General features: G+C 47.0%; 1 long non-coding RNA gene across 4 annotated transcripts in view; it reads left to right on the top strand.

The window, feature by feature from the left end:
• The window catches only part of LOC134347799 (uncharacterized), a 45,754-nt gene extending 26,787 nt beyond the window's left edge, over positions 1-18,967 (top strand). For all 4 annotated transcript variants that reach the window (XR_010018253.1, XR_010018252.1, XR_010018251.1 and 1 more), the window contains one exon: positions 15,070-18,967. This is a non-coding gene — a long non-coding RNA (uncharacterized LOC134347799). The remainder of the gene's footprint in view (positions 1-15,069) is intronic.
• Positions 18,968-20,088: the final 1,121 nt, after the last annotated feature.

The raw sequence follows: 20,088 nt of genomic DNA, 5'->3' as shown, positions 1-20,088 counted from the left end.
CTAAGATCAATCTAATCCTTCCCTCCTACATAACCCTCCATTTTTCAATCATCCATGTGTCTAAGAGTTTTTAAAATATCTCTAATGTATCTGCCTCTACTGCCACCCCTGGCAACATACACCACTCTCTGTGTTAAAAACAACTTACCTCTGACATCCCCCCCTATATTTTCTTTCAAACACCTTAAACTGCCCCCTGCTATTAGCAACTGGGTATTTGCAAGAAAGATCAGCACCCTGGGAGCAAGGAGGGAGTGTGTGTAATCAGAGGCAGTGAGCTGGAGTTGCAAGGGTTAACAGAACTCTGTACGGCAAGCTGAAGGTAAGCAGTGGGAAAGACAGATGTACAGACACGCAGCTAATGAAACAGTGATTACAGGCTGACTTTCCCCAGCATAGCACAATCACTTCAGCTTAATGGGAAGCTCACTCAACTGTTGTGGAATTACTGAGACTCAAGTGAAGGATTAAAAATGGCTGGAAATTCTCAGCAGGTCAGGCTGCATCTGTGGGAAGAGATGCCACCAGATCTGCCGTGTACTTCCAGTCAAATACCCTTTATCAGAACTAGACAGGAGACATAAGAAGACAAAGTCAAGGTCCTGGGAGTGTGTGATGGGACGGTGTAGAGGGAGCTTCACTCTGTCTCTAACTGTCCCTGTCCAGGGAGTGTGTGATGGGACGGTGTAGGGGGAGCTTCACTCTGTGTCTAACTGTCCCCGCCCTGGGAGTGTGTGATGGGACGGTGTAGAGGGAGCTTCACTCTGTGTCTAACTGTCCCCGCCCTGGGAGTGTGTGATGGGACGGTGTAGAGGGAGCTTCACTCTGTGTCTAACTGTCCCCGCCCTGGGAGTGTGTGATGGGACAGTGTAGAGGGAGCTCCCTGTCCTGCGGGTATGTGTCCAATCCATTGCTGCCTGATGGTGATTGGGGAGTGTTCTCTTTCCCTTTTCTGACATCCTCCTGCTGAGTGAGTGAGAGTATAATCAGTATTTATGTGAACGGTGCTGGTGTCAGGGAAAAACATGGGTCCCACCTGTGAGTGGGCTGATACACTACCTGCCAGCTATAACTCACAACCTCAATGCCTGCCAGCTCCTGGCACGCAGCAATCAGTACCTCATCTGCGCCTTGGGCTCATAACCAGCTGGCAACCAGCACAAGACACACACAGGAACCCCTGAGCACACAACAAAGGTGGAACCGTAGCAAGCTTCATCGAATCCGTAGGGGAGAATGTGACCCGTCCGAGGTTGGAACCAGTCACTGTCTCTCCACCGCAGCTGCTACCTGACCTGCCAAGTATTTAGTGAAAATGGTATTGTTAGGAAAGGGTTCACAGTGGTCAACATAGACCAGACGGGCTGAAGGGCCTGCTGCGGGCAGTATGATTCTCAAGATTCAAGGTTGTTTAATGTCACTTCCACTGTGCAAGTGTAAATGAGAACAAAATAATTGTTGCTCCAGTTCTGATACAGCACAAGAAAGCACAATACGATAAACACAACAAACACAAATACATAAGATAGCTTTATATGTAAATTGATCGTATGTCCAGATAGTGACGCTGGGCACAGGGGTGTCCACATAGGGTGACTGACAGGAAATGGTAGAGTAGTGGTGATTGGGGGCGTGGAGGAGTGGGTTAGTGGGTGGAGGTGTTGATCAGCCTTACTGCTTGGGGACAGTAACTGTTTTTGAGTCTGGTGGTCCTGGAGAGAATGTTACCTACCCTTCTCCCTGACGGGAGAGGGACAAACAGTCTATGAGCAGGATGAGTGGGATCCTTCATGATGTTACTGGCCCTTTCTGTGTCTATGTCCTTGATGACGGGTCGGCTGATGCCGATGATGCTGTGGGCAGTTTTATAGAGCCTTCCTCTCCCCCACAGTGTAGTTTCTGTACCACACACTGGTACTCAATTCAATGACTCTATTCAATGGATCTTCTGGACACAGTCCTCGTCCTACAATAAACTGTTCAGATATTTTATTCACATCCCACTATTACCGTTTCACACTTCATGAATGCATCAATACTCCCCCCTTCCTCTCCAACACACCTGCAGGCATAAAGTTCTAACTCTACCAGGGTCCACCTCTTGCAATTGCTTGTCCTGGGTTCATCCACAATTGCAATCCCTAAGTAAGAACAGCATAAAGATTATAGGTTACAATGATGGTTTAGAGGAAAAGTTATGAAGAAGACTCCACTCAGAATCACTAAAACTAATTATTTTGTCATCATTACACTGTGACTGTCTACAGATAGCAAGAATTATCATAAAGAGGCTGGTATCAAATGTTCTCTGTCCTTGCCCTGGGAGTGTGTGATGGGACGGTGTAGAGGGAGCTTCACTCTGTGTCTAACTGTCCCTGTCCTGGGAGTGTGTGGTGGGACAGTGTAGAGGGAACTTCATTTCTGTATCCAGCTGTCCCTGCCCTGGCAGTGTGTGATGGGACAGTGTAGAGGGAGCTTCACTCTGTATGTAACTGTCCCTGCCCTGGGAGTGTGTGATGGGACAGTGTAGAGGGAGCTTCACTCTGTATCTAACTGTCCCTGCCCTGGGAGTGTGTGATGGGACGGTGTAGAGGGAGCTTCACTCTGTATTTAACTGTCCCTGTCCTGGGAGTGTGTGATGGGACGGTGTAGAGGGAGCTTCACTCTGTGTCTAACTGTCCCTGCACTGGGAGTGTGTGATGGGACGGTGTAGAGGGAGCTTCACTCTGTATCTAACTGTCCCTGCCCTGGGAGTGTGTGATGGGACAGTGTAGAGGGAGCTTCACTCTGTATCTAACTGCCCCTGGCTGGGAGTGTGTGATGGGACAGTGTAGAGGGAGCTTCACACTGTATCTTACTGTCCCTGTCCTGGGCGTGTGTGGTGGGACAGTGTAGAGGGAGTTTCACTCTGTATCTAACTGTCCCTGCCCTGGGAGTGTGTGATGGGACAGTGTAGAGGGAGTTTCACTCTGTATCTAACTGTCCCTGTCCCGGGAGTGTGTGATGGGACGGTGTAGAGGGAGCTTCACTCTGTATCTAACTGTCCCTGTCCTGGGAGTGTGTGATGGGACAGTGTAGAGGGAGCTTCACTCTGTATCTAACTGTCCCTGCCCTGGGAGTGTGTGATGGGACAGTGTAGAGGGAGTTTCACTCTGTATCTAACTGTCCCTGCCCCGGGAGTGTGTGATGGGACGGTGTAGAGGGAGCTTCACTCTGTATGTAACTGTCCCTGTCCTTTTTTTTTGTTTGTTTTTTTTTATTTTTTTTTATACAAAATTCTTTATTACAAATGTCGGTGCTATACAATATTTACAAACCCAGTGACTAACATATTTACTACACTACAAACAGACAATACATCTTAAACCAATATATTGCCATCCTCATCAATGATGGCATTTACACCCCGCGGAGCCCAACGGTCCCGGAACACCTCTACGGTCGCCGTGGACTGTGCGTATTCCTTTTCAATGTTCACCCGGGCACGAACATACCCCCTAAACATAGCCAGGCAGTCCGCCCGGGGAGAAGCTCCTGCCACCCTTTTCCAGGAGCCACGGATGGCAATTTTCGCCAGCCCCAGGAGCAAGTTGACAAGGACATCCTCATCCCTCTGTGCCCCCCTCCTTACTGGATGACCATATATAAATAGGGTGGGACTGAAATGCAACCAGAAGGCGAGAAGCAGCCCACGCAAAAACGCGAAAAGGGGCTGCAGCCGCACACACTCCACGTACATGTGGTACACGGTCTCCTCCAGCCCGCAGAAGTGACACGCGGCTGGGAGATCCGTGTACAGACTAAAGAACTTATTGCAGGGCACCGCTTTATGCAGCACCCTCCAGCCGAGATCCCCAAGGTGCATGGGGAGGACTCCCTTGTAAAGGGACTTCCATTGGGGACCCCCCTCACCTCCAGGTGGAAAGACCGACCGCCATGGCGTGTCGGGACGGTGGACAAGGGCTAGGAAGTGGAGGGTGTGGAGCAGCAGCCCATAGAGGTACCTCCTGCCTGCATCCCTGAATGGGATTGTGGGTGTCGATGAAAGACGGCTCAAGTTGTGTGGATTCGTCTCTCGGGTAAGGCTGCGGGGCCTGGGCCCGACGAGCAGCTCAGCTTGAGTCGATCCACACACCTGAGCCGCACCGACATCCGCTGAGGCAGGGCAAGGGTCGGCCAGGACCCCGCCCTCTGCCAGAGGAGGGGATTCCCGGCCTGAGGCAACCATGTTCCAGACTCTCAGTAGGTCCTGATAGAAGCCGGGCAGCCTCTGCAAAGCAGCACGGCTGACGCCTGCCGGTGGTAGCTGCATATCTTCGTGAAGGCAGCAGCCCCTCCGGAGGAAGAAAGTCGCCAACACATGCAACCTGGGAGGGCGCTCGGCTTCACTCTGGGACAGTGCAGAGGGAGCTTCACCCTGTATCTAACTGTCCCTGCCCTGGGAGAGTGTGATGGGACAGTGTAGAGGGAGCTTCACTCTGTATCTAACTGTCCCTGCCCTGGGAGTGTGTGATGGGACAGTGTAGAGGGAGTTTCACTCTGTATCTAACTGTCCCTGTCCTGGGAGTGTGTGATGGGACAGTGTAGAGGGAGCTTCACTCTGTATCTAACTGTCCCTGCCCTCCAAATGTGTGATGGTTGTAACGTGTGGATATTTGTGTTACTGTCACCTTCCTGTCAGCTTGAACCAGTCTGGCCATTCTCCTCTGACCTCTTTCACTAGCAAGGCAGTTGTCCTCACAGAACTGCCTCTCACTGGATATTTTTAGTTTTTCACACCATTCTCCATAAACTCTGGAGACTGTTGTGTGTGAAAATCCCAGGAGATCAGCAGTTTCTGAGATACTCAAACCAGCCTGTCTGACATCATTGCACGGTTAAAGTCATTCAGATCGCATTTCTACCCCACTCTGATGTTTGGACTGAGCAACAAGTCAACCTCTTGACCATGTCAGCATGCTCTTATGCATTGAGTCACTGCCACATGATTGGCTGATTAGATATTTTGCAGGTGTACCTGATGAATTGACCAATGAGTGTGTTCTACGGAGAATAACTCAGCATGTAATGCAAACACTGAAAGCCTCACGTTTGTATCTGCGTGCGCGAGATGGGAAACAAAAACGTGTGTGTGTAAGCAGGGAACAGGGACTCCAGAAGGCGGAAAGAATGTGCAACACCTTCCTCTGGTACACGGTTCCGCAGTGATTTCCTCTGTTTCCAGTAAAGTTCTGCTGCCATTGGTTGGCCTGCAGTCGAGTTGGCAGGGAACCCTTCAGTCCTGGCAGGAGACTTTTTCCTCAGCTCATTTCGAGCCCAGGTGTCAGTCGCTGAAGTTCAGCCTGGCTGCTGTCAGTGCCTATTGATGTTGGCGGGGAGGGAGTGTTAATGTAGGGTGCGGCTTGTGGGATGGCCCGGGGGATAAAACAATGAGGGATGTGTGGGAATAAATGCATTTCACAGGAACAGACCATTTGGCCCCTCATCTCTGTACTGAAAATTACACCAAATTAAACTAAATCTCCTTGAGTTTAAAGATTAGCTTTGTCTGGGGTCACAGAACACCACAGCACAGAAATAGGCCATTCGCAAATCTAGTTTGTGCTGACCTATTACTCTGCCTATTACCATTGACCAGAGCCTTCCATACACATGCCCCCCCCCCGATCCTTGTACTTATCCAAATTTCTCTTAAATGTTGAAATCAAACCACATTCTCCATTTCCACTGGCACCTCATTTCACACTCTCACCATCCTCTGAGTAGAGTTTCCTCTCGTGTTCCCCTTAAACATTTCAGCTTTCACCTTAACTGATGAACTTAAGTTGTAGTCTCATGCACTCTTAGTGGAAAAAGCCTGCTTGCACTTACCATCTCTAAATCCCTCATATTTTATATACCTCTATCAAATCTCCCCTCATTCCCCTTCACTCATAGTCATAGAGAAGTACAACACAGAAACAGGCCCTTTGGCCCATCTAGTCCATGCCAAAACCAATTAAACTGCCAACTCCCAACCATAGTCCTCCATATCCCTACTATCCCATGTACCTATCCAAACTTCTCTTAAACGTTAAAATCGAGCTTGCATGCACCACTGAGCTGACAGCTCATTCTACACTCTCACAACCTTCTGAGTGAAGAAGTTTCCCCTCATGTTCCCCTTAAACTTTTCACCTTTTACCCTTAAGCCATGACCTCTGGTTGTAGTCCCACCTAACCTCAGTGGAAAAAAAGGCCTGCTTGTATTTACCCTATCAATTTTGTATACCTCTCTCAAATCTCCTCTCAATCTTCTACATTCTAAAGAATACAGTCCAAACCTATTCAGCTTTCGTTATAGTTCAGATTTCTCCAGACCCAGCAACATCATTGTAAATTTCCTCTGTACTTTTTCAACCTTGTTTGCATCTTTCCTGTAGGTAAATGACCAAAACTGCACACAATACTCCAAATTAGGCCTTACCAATGTCTGATACAACTTCAACATAACATCCCATCTTCTATACTCAATACATTGATTTATGAAGGCCAACATGCCAAAAGCTTTCTTTATGACCCGATCTACCTTTGATGCCACTTTCAACAAATTGTGGACCTGTATTCGCAGATCCCTTTGTTCTACTGCACTCCTCAGTGCCCTATCACTCACTGTGTAAGACCTACCCTGGTTGGTCCTACTGAAGTGCAACACCTCACACTTGTCTGCATTAAATTCCATCTGCCATTTTTCAGCTCATTTTTCCAGAAGATGCAGATCCCTCTGCAAGCCATGATAGCCTTCCTCACTGTCTACTACACCTCTAACCTTGGTGTCAACACAAATTTGCTGATCCAGTTAATCACATTATTAAGCAGATTATTGATATAGATGACAAAAAACAAAGGACCCAAACAAAGGACTTCCCTACTTACAGCTATATAGGACCCTGGACAGAGGAACACTGTGTTCAGTTGAACACAGTTGAAACATGGGACTGAATTCAAGAGCCATGAGGTAATGTTACAGTTATATAAGACCATAGTTAGACCCCACTTGGAGTACTGTGTTCGGTTCTGGTCACCTCACTACGGGAAGGATGTGGATACCATAGAGAGAGTGCAGAGGAGATTTACAAGGATGTTGCCTGGATTGGAGGGTGTATCTTATGAGAATAGGTTGAGTGAACTTGGCCTTTTCTCCTTGGAGTGACGGAGGATGAGAGGTGATCTGATAGGGGTGTATAAGATGATGAGGGGCATTGACCATGTGGATAGTCGGAGGCTTTTTCCCAGGGCTGAAATGACTAACACGAGGGGGCATAATTTTAAGGTGCTTGGAAAGAGGTGCCGAGGGGATGTCAGGAGTAAGTTTTTCACACAGAGAGTGGCGAGTGTGTGGAATGCACTGCCGGCGGTGGTGGTCGAAGTGGATACAATAGGGTCTTTTAAGAGCCTCTGAGATAGGTACGTGGAGCTTAGAAAAATAGAGGTCTCTGCGCTACAGCAGTTTCTGGAAGGGGCTATATTGTGCTGTAGATTTCTATGTTCTATGGACCCAGCACTGATCCCTGCAGCACACTGCTAGTCACAAGACTCCAGTCAGAGAGACAACACTCTACTACCACTCCCTGGCTTCTCCCACAGAGCCAATGTCAAATCCAATTTGCTACCTCATCTTGAAAGCCGAGTAACTGAACCTTTGAGACCAACCTCCCATACGGGATCTTATCAAATGCCTTACTGAAGTCCACGTAGACAACATCCACTGCCTTGCCTTCATCCACTTTCCTGGTAACTTCTTTGAAAAGATTGGTTGGACATGACCTATCACTCAGAAAGCCATGCTGACAATCCTTTACAGTCCATGTCTATCCAAATACTGACATATCCAGTCCCTTTGAATACTTTCCAATATTTTTTCCATAACTGTCAGAATCACCGGCATGTAATTTCCTAGTTTCTGCTTAGAGACTTTTTAAACTTTTTTATTCCAGGGAATAAAACCTTAAACTATTTAACCATTTCCTATAACTCAGGTCCTCAAGTCCTGGTGATATTGATTTCTTCTGCACTCTTTCAATCTTATGGTCTGATCTTATTTACATCTTTCCTATAAGATGGCTGCATGCTCAGTCCAATCAAACGTGTACAGTATTTGTTAGTCTTGTACGCATGTTTTACTATTGAAAGGCACTGCTGGACATTAAGGACATCAAGTACAGCACGTCTACCCCATCAGCGATAACGATGGAGCTGGACTTAACATAGAAAAATAGAAAACCTGCAGCACAATACAGGCCCTTCGGCCCACAAAGCTGCGCTGAACATGTCCTTACTTTAGAAATTACCTAGGGTTACCCATAGCCCTCTATTTCTCTAAGCTCCAAGCACCTATACAGGAGTCTTTGAAAAGACCCTATCGTATCCACCTCCACCACTGTCGCCAGCAGCCCATTCCACACACTCACCACTCTCTGCATAAAAAGCTTACCCCTGACATCTCTGTATCTACTTCCAAGCACCTCAAAACTGTGCCCTCTTGTGCTAGCCATTTCAGCCCTGGGAAAAACCCTCTGACTATCCAGACAATCAATGCCTCTCATCATCTTGTACACCTCTGTCAGGTCACCTCTTATTCTCTGTCGCTCCAAGGAGAAAAGGCCGAGTTCACTAAACCTATTCTCATAAAGCATGCTCCCCAATCCATCCCTCCACTTCTTCATCCAGGTCATTGATATAAATCACGAAGAGTAGGGTCCCAGAACAGATCCCTGAGGCACACCACTGGTGACCGACCCCCATGCAGATCATGACCGGTCTACAACCACTCTTTGCTTTCTGTGGGCAAGCCAGTTCTGGATCCACAAAGCAATGTCCCCTTGGATCCCATACCTTCTTACTTTCTCAATAAGCCTTGCATGGGGTACCTTGTCAGATGCCTTGCTGAAATCCATATACACTACATCTACTGCTCTTCCTTTATCAACGTGCTTAGTCACATCCTCAAAAAATTCATTCAGGCTCGTAAGGTATGACCTGCCTTTCACAAAGCCATGCTGACTATTCCTAATCATATTATGCCTCTCCAAATGTTCATAAATCCTGCCTCTCAGGATCTTCTCTATCAACTTACCAACACCTGAAGTAAGACTCACTGGTCTATAATTTCCTGGGCTATCTCTACTCCCTTTCTTGAATAATGGAACAACATCCGCAACCCTCCAATCCTCTGGAACCTCTTCCATCCCCATTGATAATGCAAAGATCATCGCCAGGGGCTCAGCAATCTCCACCCTCACCTCCCACAGTAGTCTGGGTTACATCTCATCCAGTCCTGGTGACTTATCCAACTTGATGCTTTCCAAAACCTCTAGCACATCCTCTTTCTTAATATCTACATGCTCAAGCTTTTCAGTCCGCTGTAAGTCATCACTACACTCGTCAAGATCCTTTTCCGTAGTGAATACTGAAGCAAAGTATTCATTAAGTACCTCTGCCATCTCCTCCAGTTCCATACACACTTTTCCACTGTCACACTTGATAGGTCCTATTCTCTCACGTCTTATCCTCTTGCTCTTCACATACCTGTAGAATGGCTTGGGGTTTTCCTTAATCCTGCTCGCCAAGGCCTTGTCATGGCCCCTTCTGGCTCTCCTAATTTCTTTCTTAAGCTCCTTCCTGCTAGCCTTATAATCTTCTACATCTCTATCGTTACCTTGTTTTTTGAACCTTTCACAAGCTCATCTTTTCTTCTTGACTCGATTTGCAACCGCCCTTTGTACACCACAGTTCCTGTACCCTAACATCCTTTTCCTGCCTCTTTGGAACATACGTATGCAGAATTCCATGCAAATGTCCCCTGAACATTTGCCACATTTCTGCAGTACATTTCCCTGAGAATATCTGTTCCCAATTTATGCTTCCAAGTTCCTGCCTGATAGCCTCATATTTCCCCTTACTCCAATTAAACACTTTCCTAACTTGTCTGTTCCTACCTCTCTCCAATGTTATGGTAAAGGAGATAGAATTGTGATCACTATCTCCAAAATGCTCTCCTACTGAGAGACCTGACACCTGACCAGGTTCATTTCCCAACACCAGATCAAATACAGTCTCTCCTCTTGTAGGCTTATCTATATATTGTGTCAAGAAACCTTCCTGAACACACCTAACAAACTCCACCTCATCTAGATCTGTCTCCAGAATTGGTTTTCTTTAATTGCATTGTACTGCTGCTGCAAAGCAACATTTGTCAGTGATAATAGACCTGATTGTGATTCTGATTCTGATTCTGAACTGACTGTACACCAGCCGACAGGAGCCAGCGACAAGGTAAGTCTGAGTCGGTGGGAGGAAAACACATACACATCAAACTATGCAAACGTACCAGCAGAACTGCTCACACGAACTACCCAAACACATACACAGACACACAAAGAACTACACAGACACAACTACAAAGACACACACATTGAGATACAAGCACAACTACACTGACACACAAATATGAAAGATCTGGAACTACCAGGGGAACATTTACTTTGTAAAGAATCATCTATTTCATTGTGCTGGAGTTCCCAAAGACGGCAGACGCTGAAATCTGGAGCAAAAAGCAATTTGCTGGAGGAACTTAATGGGTCGAGCAGCATCTGTGGGAGAGAAGGGATTGTCAATGTTTCAAGTTGAGCAAAACTGATTCAGTCTTGGTGCAGGATTTCAACCCCGTCCCCTCTCTCGAGCAAGTCTGCTCGGACCGCTGAAATCCCTCAGTGATTGTTCGTGTTTCATTGCATTAACAGACGCTGAGCAGGCTCAGATTTTCACTTGCTTACAGATATTAATTTTGGTACCCTCGCCAAAGGAAGCTCGTCCTTTCTTCCCCTTGTTGAAGGAAACTCATCCTCGGTGACCCCCGTGAAGGAAACTCTCTTCAGTGACCCCATCAAAGGAACTAGATTTCCTAGCCAATTTCTTTCACATTTCTTTGGGGTCTTGCTGTGGAAAATGACCGCTCATTACAATGCGAACTGCAATCAGACAGCACCGCTGACTCTGAGGCACTCCCACATTCTCCCATGAAATGACCACCCGAGATTTTTGTCCGCCTGATCTGGAGCAGGACTTGAACCTACATCCTCGGAGGGAGAATTAGCTGTGGAGATACAGCTCATCACAATGGTAACAAACTGGACCACAGGGCGAGTAGAGGGAGAGTGAGGGAGAGAGTGAAGGTGAGGGAGTTGGAGTGAAGGTGAGGGAGTTGGAGAGAGAGTGAGGGAGTTGGAGAGAGAGTGAGGGAGAGTGTGAGGGAGTGAGGGAGAGAGTGAGGGAGAGTGAGGGAGAGAGGGAGAGAGTGGGGGAGAGGAGGAGAGAGTGAGGAAGGGTGGAAAGAGAGTGAGGAAGAAGGGAGAGAGAAAGAGAGTCGGGGAGAGTGTGAGAGTGAGAGAGGGGCAGAGAATGAGATTGAGAGAGGGGGTGAGAAAGTGAGAAAGGAGAGTGAGGGAGTGTGTGAAAGAGGGAGTGTGTTTATGTGTGGGATAGAGATAGGGAAGCAGAGTGAGAGAGAGTGAGAGTATGTGAGAGGGAGAGTGAGAGGGGCAGAGGGGGAGACAGACAGACAGACAGACAGACCTTTAGTGAGTTGGCTCTAAATGTTTTTTTTTGGAAGTCATCCAGCTAAGTGCCAGCTTCATACAAACGCTTGTCGTCGGTACTCGAAAGCATCCAATCTCTGAAATTGGTCAGCTCCTTCCCCTAGGATCTGTACTTCAGCCCAAACTAATTCCACCGTTTAGCATGATGAGCACCATGTTTGAAAGGTTGAGAGGGCTCCCTGTTTCTACCACACTGCCTGCTGATCAACACCTGCATCAGACAGGCCTTCGAAAGCTCTCAGCCTGATTACAACAGAGGCAGAGGAGAACTGAAGGACAGGCAGACAGAGAGAGAGAGAGAGAGAGAGAGGAAGAGTGAGGAAGAGAGGAGAGAGGGAGAGAGAGGAAGAGAGAGACAGAGAGACAGAGACAGATAGAGAGAAAGACACAGAGACAGGCAGAGAGAGAGAGAGAGAGGGAGAGAGGGAGGGAGGAGGAGGGAGAGACAGATAGAGAGACAGACAGAGACATGCAGAGAGAGGAGAGAGAGAGGATGATGGAGAGAGAAGGGGAGAGGGAAAGAGGGGGAGAGAGACAGTGACAGATAGTGAGACAGACACAGAGAGAGGAGAGAAGAGAAAGGAGTGAGAGAGAGAGAAAGATACAGGGAGAGAGGGAGGAGAGAGAGTGAGAGAGGGAGGGAGAGAGGAGGGGAGAGAGGGAGAGAGGGATGGAGGGAGGGGAAAGAGGGAGACAGGGAGGAGAGAGAGTGAGAGAGGGAGGGGAGAGAGGAAGAGAAAGCACACAGGGACAGAGAGAAGAAAGGGATTGAAGGGGAAAGAGAGAGAGGGAATGGAGGTGTGATAGAGAGGGAGTGAAGGAGGTGGAAAGCGATATGACCGAGGGGGAGGAAGGGAGAAAGGGAAGGCAGAGAGGGACTGGGAAAGAGGAATTCAGAAGGAGAAGAGGTAGGGAGGGAGAGGGGAATACTGAGAAAGAGAGAGCAAGAGAGAGGAGAGACAGAAGGAAAGGGAGGGATGAGAGAGGGGGAGAGATGAAGAGGGGGTGATAGGGATACTCAGAGAGGCATAGGGAGAGAGGGAGAAGGGTATGGCGGGGAGGGAGAGGTAGGAGGGAGAGAGAGAGGGTGAGAGGGAGGTAGAGAGAAGGGAGAAAGAAAGAGAGAGGGGGAGGAAGAGACAGAGACAGAGACAGGGAAAAAGCGAAGAGAGGGAGAGGGAGACAAAATTAGCATAAGAATGCCTGTATTACTCATTACATTTCTATTCCAAAGCCAGCACGTTGTTGTAAAAGGGGAAGTAGATTCCAGTAGATTGCTACTCGTCCTCCTATGGAGTCAACAACTCTACGACACCTTCAAAGTTCAAAGTTCTAATTCAAAGTGGAGTTATTATCGAAGTATACATGCCATATACAACCTTGAGAGTTGTCTCCTTACAAGCAGCCACAAAACAAAGAAAAAAGCCATCTAACGCTTAATGTGCAGAAAAAAAGCTAATGGTGCGAACAATTAAAGTAAGCAAGTAACATTGAGGACTGGTTCGTGAAAGCGACCCCACAGCCACAAAGGCAGACACAGCCGATCCAGGGGCCCATTAGCTACAGGCCACAGCCTCAGTTCAGTGCAGAGACTGGTTTACCTTGTTAAGCAGCAAGCTGAACACCAGCCCTTCCCTTGCCTCTGGCTCTGACACTCCAACCCTTTCAATGTGGCCCAATATTTAAATCACCCAAATCTCAGCTCCTTCCTCACTCTCAGACCTGGGCCTTGACACTTCAATATGCTCTCGGGCCTGGCCCCCTCCACCTCAATTTGGCCCATAGCCCAGTTTGTTAATCTGGCCCGACGCTTAAATCGCCTTCCTGTCTTAGAGCCTGGTAGAAAGATTGTGGGAGGCCGTTCAAGCTGGTATCCCCTCTATATAATTACAGAGTGTAGGGAGGGATTGTTTGTTCTGGTTAAAGTGTGAGGGGAAAGATCTAAAAGGAACACTAACAACTGCTCATTGAAGATGTCACCTCAACTGGTGATGAAACGTCCACGAGCTAATTGCCAAGATAGGCAAACACCATAACATCAAAGGTCTGAGATCCCAAGAGCGATGCCCTCTGGAGCTTATGGTCACCCATGGTGGTAAGGTCAAAGGGGATGTTCCAGACAGAGCGATCCAACGAGACCTCCATGGTGGACCTGGCAGAAGATGATGATATAGAGCGTACGGAGGAAAGCTGCAACCTTGAAGGATCCCAGTCATTTTGCATCCCATCCCGTCCCACCTCAGTGGAGATCTCCATTTAGTCTCCACCATGGTTTTGGAACAGCTCCTTCCTCTCCACCAGCAGACTTCTGAACGAACAATGGACCAACCCATGAACACTACCTCACTATTTCCCCCTATCTTTCTGCTCTACTTATTTAATTCAACTTTCTTTTTTATACATATACTTCTTATTGTAATTTATAGTTTTTAAACTATTAAATATTGCATTGTACAGTTGCCACAAAACAACATGATTCATGACATATGTCAGTGACGTTGAACCTGATCCTGATTCTGGACCCTGACCTGAACCATCAAGTACCACATGATGGCTGCCCGTGCATCAGCCACCTCCTCCCCACGTTAAACAAAGTCACGCATGGGGGTTTTCCATAAAGGGAATAACCCCTTGGGAGGCCATCATACTCAACTCGAGTGATCACAGTACTCCATTGTTTGTCAGCCTGGATAAGTCTCTCTCTTTGCTCAATTTTACTCTGTGTTCTCCATTTAGTTCCGCCGTACAGTTTTCAACCCATTGGTCTGTAAACTTTACCTCAACAAATATTTAGTCAGTACTACTGAATCTCTCTCCTCCTTTCCAGTAGAGGTTTCCCAGATCATAGACAGGCGACCAGTATCTCTTCCCAGGGTTGAAATGTCCAAAACCAGAGAGCAGGCATGTACTTAAACCATCAGACTCCTGAACTGGTGTGGATAACTTCACTCACCTCAACCTGTGGACTCACTGTAAAGGACTCCACAGCTCGTGTTCTCAGTGCTATTTAGCACATCACCATGAAAGACTGTGGCAGGAAAGTATCTTCCATCATCATGAATGCCCACCATCCAGGTCATCCTCTCTTCTCGCTGCTGCCATCAGGGAGGAGGTACAGGAGCCTCAGGACACACACTACCAGATTCAGGAACAGATATTACCCCTCAACCATCAGGGAGTTGAAACAAAGGGGACAACTTCACTTGCCTCATCACTGAAATGCTCCCACAACCAATGGACACACTTTCAAGAACTCTTCATCTCATGTTCTCAATATTTATTGCTTATTCATTATTATTATTTCTTTATTTTTGTCCACTTTTGCACACTACTTGAATGCCCTAGTTGGGTGGCCTCTCATTGATTCTGTTATGGTTATAATTCTATAGATTTACGTACTTTGATAAAAATTGACTTTGACTTTGATTCTCAGGTCTAATGGCTCAAACTGCCTAATACCAGAGGGTGTGCAACTAAACCATCAGACTCCTGAACTGATGCGGATAACTTCACTCTCCTCAACGCTGAACTGATTCCACAACTGACAGACTCACTTTCAAGGACTCTGCAACTCATGTTCTTGGTATTTTTTTGTTTGCACTGTTGTCTTCTTCTGCATATTGGTTGTTTGTCTGTCTGTATAGCTGTTGGAAAGTCTGTTGTAACTTATCTCTGTAAATGCCTGCAAGAAAATAAGCCCTTAAGACTCGTGAGCACAATTAGGCCATTCGGCCTATCAAGTCTGCTCCGCCGTTCTATCATGTCTGATTTATTATCCTTCTCAACTCCATCACCTGGCCTCGCCCCAGAACCTTTGATGTCCGAGCTAACCAAAGATAAATATCTAGGTAGTATATGGTAACGTATACGTACTTGCTAATAAATTTACTTTGAACTTTGAAATACCAGGGGGTATACGTTTAAGGTGAGAGATGGGTGTAAATAAGTTTCACAAAGCAATTAAGTACCCGGGGCAGCACGGTAGCACAGTGGTTAGAACAATGCTTTACAGTACACATGACCTGGGTTCAATTCCCACTGCTGCCTGTTTGTACATTTTTCCCGTGACCGCGTGGGTTTCGTGCCTGTGAAGAGTTTGTACGTTTTCCCCGTGACCGCGTGGGTTTCCTGTGAGGAGTTTGTACGTTCTCCCCATGACCGCGTGGGTTTCCTGTGAAGAGTTTGTACATTTTCCCCGTGACCGCGTGGGTTTCCTGTGAGGAGATTGTATTTTCTTCACGTGACCGCGTGGGTTTCCTGTGAGGAGTTTGTATGTTTTCCCCGTGACCGCGTGGGTTTCCTGTGAGGAGTTTGTACGTTCTCCCCATGACCGCGTGGGTTTCCTGTGAGGAGTTTGTACGTTTTCCCCGTGACCGCGTGGGTTTCCTGTGAGTAGTTTGTACGTTTTACCCATGACCGCGTGGGTTTCCTGTGAGGAGTTTGTATGTTCTCCCTATGACCGCGTGGGTTTCCTGTGAGGAGTTTGTATGTTCTCCCCGTGACCGCGTGGGTTTCCTGTGAGGAGTTTGTACGTTTTCCCCGTGACCGCGTAGGTTTCCTGTGAGGAGTTTTTACGTTTTACCCGTGACCGCGTGGGTTTCCTGTGAGGAGTTTGTACGTTCTCCCCGTGACCGCGTGGGTTTCCTCTGGGTGCTCCAGTTTCCTCCCACGTTCAAAGAGACACCAGTTGGTAGGTTAATTGGTCATTGAAAATTGTCCCATCTATTAGGCTAGGACGGAGTTGGGGGATTGCTGGGCAGCGTGGCTCAAAGCACTGGAAGGGCCTTTCCAACGCTGTATCGCAATAAATAAAAAACAATATTTTTTTTAGCACACAGGGAGCCAGGTGCCTGGAACATGCCGCCTGGGGAGGTGGTGAAATAACAGCAAAAATTAGAGGCACTTGGGCAGGGAACGGAGGGTTTTGTGCTCTCCTATATGCAGGCAGGTGCGATTATGTGGCTGGACATCATGGCCAACACAGACTCTGTGAGCCAAAGGGTCTCCCCCTGTGCTGGACTGTTCTATGCCCCACAGAAATGGGACTGAAGCAGGTCAGCCATCATCTCAATAAACAGCAGAGCAAACGAGAGCCTCAATATCTTCTTCCTGCTCCTGGTTGCTATATTCCTATTTTTTTGTCCTTATCTTTCAACATCCACTTGACATCCTTCCTGAACAGACTTGCATTAATTTCAATGTTACACCTCTCTCCAAACAGAGGAAATAATTTCACACTACTTATCCAATCGAGTTCACTCGATCAGATAAATCACAGCTTGCACAGTCATTCAGACATAAACCAAGGGGACCTACCCTTATAATTTAACCTTCTAAAGAAGATCAAAATAAAAAAAAATTATCAGAATCAGAATCAGGTTTAATGCCACTGGCATGGGTTGTGAAATTTGTTATTTTGTGGCAGCAGTGCATTGCAATGTGTTATAATGATAAAAGCACTTAGATTATAATATATACACAGTAGTGTGCAGAAGTCTGAGGCACGTATATGTCGTTAGGGTGCACAGTACTGTATATGACAGCATGGAGCAGAGAGTGATGGCAGCAAAGGGTATTGGGAATGGTGAGGGTGGAGTGCCGCAGGAGGGGTGAGGGACAGGTGGCAGAGAAGGAGTGCCAGGGACGGACACACCCAGCCCTGAGACTCCAGACAAGGTCATTGATTCCAAACAATGGGTTTATTGATCAATACAGAATGTCTATCTGATGCTTCCTGCTCCCTCCCCTCTCCCTTCCCCTTTTCCCAACCATGATTCCCCTCTCCCTGCCCCCTTCCCATTCTCAGTCCACAATAGAGACCCAGATCAGAATCAGGTTTATCGTCATTCACATATGTCATGAAATCTGTTTTATTTTGCGATACCAGTACAATGCAATACATAAAATTACTACAGTACTCTGCAAAAGCCTTATAGGCATCCGTTAGTCTCATGAGACCATAGATTTGCGTCTTAGAAGGTTTCCAGGCCGTAGGCCTGGGCAAGGTTGTATGGAAGACTGGCAGTTGCCCATGGTGCAAGTCTCTCCTCTCCACGCCACCGGTGTTGTCCAAGGGAAGGGCATTAGGACCCATACAGCTTGGCACCGGTGTCGTCGCAGAGCAATGTGTGGTTAAGTGCCTTGCTCAAGGACACAACACGCTGCCTCAGCCAAGGCTCGAACTAGCGACCTTCAGATCACTAGACGAACGCCCTAACCACTTGGCCACGTGCCAAGACGCAACAGCCTTAGACACTCTAGTTATACGTATGTGCCGAAGACTTTTCCACACTACTGTTCGTACTTGTTGTATGCATACAATAAGGCTCTTGTATCTCCTCTCTGATGGTAGCAATGTGAAGAGGGCTTTATTTGTCAAGTGTACATTAAAAATACCGAGAGTGAGAGGATACATTTTTTACACAGAGATTGGTGAGTGTGATGGTAGAGACACATACAATAGGGACATTTAAGACTCTTAGATGGGAACATGGGTGAAAGAAAAATGAAGGACTATGTGTCAAGGAAGGGTTAAAGTAGGTTAAAAGGGCAGCACAATACTGTGGGCTGAAGGGCCTGTACTGTGCTATGTTCTATATATATTCTATATGGAAGAAAACCAGAAACCCACACAGTCATGAGCAGAGGATACAAATCCCTCACAGACAATGGTGGGAATTGAACTCTGATCTTCTGATCGCTGGTGCTTCTGTACCATGCCATCTCTAATCCTTAGTATCATGACAGCAGAGGTAGTGGAGGGCATGTAACAGGATCTTGTGGGACCCAGCAACAATCAAGCCAGCCTTCAAACTGGAGAAAACCAATCCATCGCCAATACTTCACCACATACTGAAAATTAAAAGGACACTTAATTACAAAGTTGACAATTAAACCTGAATTTATCCACAGATCAATTCGATCATGGTTTAATTAGGACAAAGTACATGCCAGGAACAAGAGGCTAATTAACAGTGCTTCAGATACAGCCTTAAATCCAATTACTATTGGCAAACAGTGTGCATAATCGAAGGACAGTTAATGGATTAATCACATAATCTGATCTCGAGTGACAATCTCACTCAATCTCCAAGCGTGTGGTCACCAAGTCAGATCCATAAATCCCTAAAGCATTTTTATCTTCAAAGCATTTTGTTTTTGGTGTAGAGAATAAGAAGAAAAAATAAGAAAGTGAATAGTTAATTCAATTCGCTTCATTCCAGTACGTGCGGCCTAACTGAATTAAAGGGCAGTGTAAGCAAGTCAGGGATATTAAGTACATTTACAACAAACTGGGTTTCAGAGTCTGACGCAGAGAGCAAAAAGCTTTATAATTCTTTTTAAGCCCAGGGACATTAGCTTTTATCCTCATGTCAGACTTGCTCTGGCCGTGAGCCATTAATGCACAGTGGTTCTAATTAAAATGAGGAGGAGGAAGGAATAAGTGAATGACTAGCATTCCATTAGACACTCAGAAACCCAGCCCAGGGAGAGGAGAGACCATACTGGTCTGCAGAACCACGGCTTCCGCCTCTGCCCATGCTTGAGCTCACCGCTGTCCTGAGCAGTCCTCACCTACACCAACACATTTACCTTCAAATTCCCAGCAGGCACTTGTAGAGCGATATAGCATGCAAACAGGTCATTCAGCCCAAACGCTCCATGCCAGATTCAGATTGATTTATTTATCACATCTACATTGACACATACAGTGAAATGTGTTAACAACCAACACACCCTAGGGATGCACTGGGGCAGCCGGCAGGTGTCAGCACACATTCCAGCACCAGCATAGGCATGTCCACAATGTTCAAAACAACAACACAAACAACAACAACAGCAGTGAAACAAGCCCCTTTACTCTCCCCACCCATCCACATACACACACACACACGCACGCACACTCACGCTCTCTCTCTCACACACACAAACACACACATACACAGACACACACTCACTCACACTCTCTCTCACACACACACGCACACACTCTCTCTCACACATACACACATACACACACACACTCACTCACTCACTCACTCACACACACACCCAGGCCTCCAACCCTCCATTCTAAACTAATCCCATTTGCCTGTGCCTGGCCCATATCTCTCTAATGCTTTCCTATCCACGTGACTGTCGGGGTAATTTCTGAATCTGTTAATGTACCTGCCTCAACCCCTCCCTCTGGCAGCTTGTTCTATACAATGACCATCATCTGGGTGAGAAAATTGCCCGTCAGGTTCCTATTCCTATTAAATCTCTCTCCTCTCGTGTTGTCTCGTTCTTGATTCCCGATAAAGTCACCCCTCATTTTCCTGCGCGCTGATGAATAAAGTTCCAAGTTGCTCAGTCCCTCTCCATAACTCAGTCCCTCGAGTCCTGGCAGCATCCTCCACACTCCCTCCAGCCGGATGGCACCTTTTCTGTCTCAGCGACACATCAGGATTGT

This window comes from Mobula hypostoma, chromosome 6 (genome assembly GCF_963921235.1).
Source record: "Mobula hypostoma chromosome 6, sMobHyp1.1, whole genome shotgun sequence".
In the NCBI taxonomy this organism is placed as follows: domain Eukaryota; kingdom Metazoa; phylum Chordata; class Chondrichthyes; order Myliobatiformes; family Myliobatidae; genus Mobula; species Mobula hypostoma.
This window is presented reverse-complemented; position numbering and strand designations above follow the sequence as displayed.